Raw genomic sequence first — 3,605 nt, forward strand, 5'->3', positions numbered from 1 at the left:
TCCTGACTTACTGGCCTGTCTCAGTACAACAAAAGCATAACAACCACATTTGAAACCCTAGAAAAAGAGTTTGTATTTAAATAACCTATTTAAAGAAATAAATTAAAAAAATAAAAACCAGTTTTTGAGGATAAACAACATGATTAAATACCTAAAAAAATCCAAAGGAGTCAGCCAAAGCAAAGCACCAGTAGCAACAACAACAACAAAATCCTAGAAACAAAGAGTTCAAATTTACAGGGTCTAAGGTATCAATTTTTCAAAAATTAAATGTGTCTCTAAATATTAGTGAGATAGAAAGTACAGGGCAAAGACCTTCTATTTACAACAGTACCAAGACAAATTACATTCCAGATTTAGAGTGTGTGACATGTAGTATTTATTAAAGAAAATTTAAAAGCATAATAAGAGAAGAGGAAGATGGCAGCTCCCAAAGCTGCAGCTGAGCCCCAGACTTCACAGGATCTTCGGCCCCCAGGGTGTCTGTTGGTGTTGGGAATGGCAGGATCTGAGAAAACTACCTTTATACAGAGGCTCACAGGATACCCACATAGCCAAGGCTCTCCACCTTATGTGATCAATCTGGACCCAGCTGTACATGGTGCCCTTTCCTACCAATACAGATATTTGTGACACTGTGAAGGAAAAAGAAGTCATGAAACAGCATGGACTTGAGCTCAATGGTGGCATAGTGGCCTCCCTCAATTGCTTTGCTACCAGATTCGATCAGGTGATGAAATTTATTGAGAAAGCCCAGAACATGTCGATTGACACACCTGGGCAGATTGAAGTATTCAGCTGGTCAGCTTCTGGGACAATCATCACTGAGGCCTTGGCATCTTCATTTTCAATGATTGTCATTTATGTAAGGGACATATCAAGAAGTACCTACCAACCTTCGGGTCCAGTATGCTCTATGCCTGCAGCATCTTATACAAAACCAAGCTTCCTTTCACTGTGGTCATGGATAAAACTGACTTCACTGATCACAGCTTTGCAGTGGAATGGACGCAAGATTTCGAGGCTTTCCACGATGCCTTGAATCAAAAGACCACATCCGTCAGTGACCTGACTCGCTCAAGGAGCTTGGTGTTAGATGAGTTCTATAGCTCACTCAGGGTGGTAGGTGTGTCTGCTGTTCTGGGTACAGGCTTAAAGGAACTCTTCATGCAAGTTCTGCGGAAGAACATGATAGGGAGCATCATCCTGAATATGAACGTCTGAAGAAACCACTGGCCAGTGCACAGAGCCAGCAGCAGAAAGAACAACTGTAACGCCTTTGGAAAAATATGGGTTCTGTAGCCTTGGACACAGGAACTGCTGCAAATAGCTTATCTGCTATGCTGACCCTTCTGACCTCATCATGACTCAGAGAACCTTGGATGAAGAGAATGAGGAAGCAGACAGTGACCCTGATGTTATTGACCACAGAGTTACGGAGGAAAGCCATGAAGAGCCAGCAGTCCAGAATTTCATGCAAGAATTAATGGCACAGTACTGGAAGAGAAACAATAAGTAATTTCTAGACAACCAAAAGTTTGGAACCCTATGAAGGAATTATCCTCACCTCTGATTAGGGTAACTATAAAGAACAATTTTGTTCAGAATAACAGAGTTTTTCTTAATAGGGAAATCTGACTTCGATAAAGCCAAGGGTAGAAGACGCTTGCCCTGGCAGGTAGTTGTGATTCCCCTTGGCCTTTCCCTTGGATTTTTTGCAAAGAGGGGTATTCTGACTGTCTTCGAATGCTGGTATTCCTTCAAACACAAAACTTCACGTTTTCTCATTTGAACTCAAAAACTCCTGCTGCTGAGAGATGGAATAGAGAGAGAACATATTGTTCACTTCAGTTCTCTATTATTAGGCTGCATCTGTAGCCTCTAGTTCCCTAGCATCTTGCCCTTGACCCATGAGTTACCCTCCTGTTAGCAGAAAGGGAGAGGGGGAAACATGAGCTTGAGTCTCCTTGGCAACCAGTCAATGTTGGTATAAATTGTGCCTCACACTTGGTAGCTCATTATAGGACACCAGGTTTGTTGAAGAAAGTGGGCAAAACATATAATTAATGAATAAGAACCCTGCTTTCAGCTGTCACTTGGATAAAGAGTTAAAATATTTAAAAAAAAAAATAAGCATGCCCAGCTGGTGTGGCTCAGTGGATTGAGCATCATCGCATGGACTGAGAGATACTGATTCGATTCCCAGTCAGGGCACATGCGCGAGTTACAGGCTTGATCTCCAGTGGGGGGCGTGTAGGAGGCAGCCAATTGACATTTCTCTCTCACATGGATTTTTCTGTCTCTCTCTCTCTCCCTTCCTTTCTCTCTAAAAAGTCAATAAAAACATATTTTTTTCAAAAAAAAAAAAAAAACACAATAAGAGTAATAAAAACATGAATACATTTTTATCTGAGCTAAATTCAACTGCTGGTTCGGAGTACAGAATGTAGTAAAGATAAAAATAAGCTACTATAAAAACTCAGTCCAATCCGTGGGTGAGACAGGACTACTGTAGACCCAGATGTCATCTTAGACTCACTCACCCCCAGGAACACTTGCCCTGAGCTCCAGCAGCTTCAAAGTGCCATGGATATATATGGAGAGGAACTGACTTCTCTGGCTCCAGGGTGAAGAATAAAGGGACTGCTCTCTCTGGGACACAAGTGCCAGCAGGCACCACTGTTTCTTTGTTGAGCCCTCCCACACACAGCCTGCAGGCACAGGTGAGTGCCAAATCTGACTTTCTATTAACATGGCCAACACTGCTAGCCCCTCTCTGGTGATTCTCTGAGACCCTGCCCCATCCAATTCAGGTTCCAGGGCCCAAACTCTTTCAGAGGCTAATCCACTCAAGCTGCCAGCCTAGACCCACCCTGCAGGCATTCCTAAAATCTCTAAAAGGTGCACAAACCCCTAACAAACACAACTGGCCTCAGTGTACCCAATACCTCTTGCTAAGCCATCACGAGCCAGGCACTAGTGGCAGCTAGGCTAGTTTCACAGCATGACCACTCTCAGGTGCCTCCTAGCCCAGCACGGGCAACTACAACAGATCACTCTGAAGCTGCTACAAGGTGGTCCCAAGATGGACACACTGAATCCCCTTCCAAGAGTCCCCAGAACCACCACACCTTGTGGTGAGCTTTAGACAATACCAGAGCACTACCCAATTAGCACCACAAATAACACACCTAAAGGATGGACTCAGCAGGCTCCAGAGCCCTACTGAATCAAATCCCGATCCATGAGGTCAGCCTACACATAACAGCTTGTCTACGGTAGTCACAGCCAGTCTTCACAGCCAGTCACACTGAGAGTCAGTCCCATCCACTGACATGCCAACAACAGTCAAGGCTCAACTGCAACAGGAGGGCATAAACACTCACACAAGGGACACCCCTGGAGCACCCAGCTTGGTTGACCTGGGAGACTGAGCCACTGGGCCTCATAGGACACCTGCTACGTAGGACCACTCTGCCAAGACTGGGGGACATAGCAGATCTACCCAACATATAGAAACAAACACAGGGAAACAGCCAAAATGAGGAGACAAAAAAAAAAAAAAAAAAAAAAAAAACCATGTCCCAAGTGAAAGAACAAAACAA

General features: G+C 44.0%; 1 pseudogene; it reads left to right on the forward strand.

Moving 5' to 3' along the window:
• Positions 1-420: 420 nt before the first annotated feature.
• On the forward strand, positions 421-1,519 carry LOC118637960 (annotated as a pseudogene).
• Positions 1,520-3,605: the final 2,086 nt, after the last annotated feature.

The sequence above is a fragment of the Molossus molossus genome, unplaced genomic scaffold (genome assembly GCF_014108415.1).
Source record: "Molossus molossus isolate mMolMol1 unplaced genomic scaffold, mMolMol1.p scaffold_m16_p_20, whole genome shotgun sequence".
In the NCBI taxonomy this organism is placed as follows: Eukaryota; Metazoa; Chordata; class Mammalia; order Chiroptera; family Molossidae; genus Molossus; species Molossus molossus.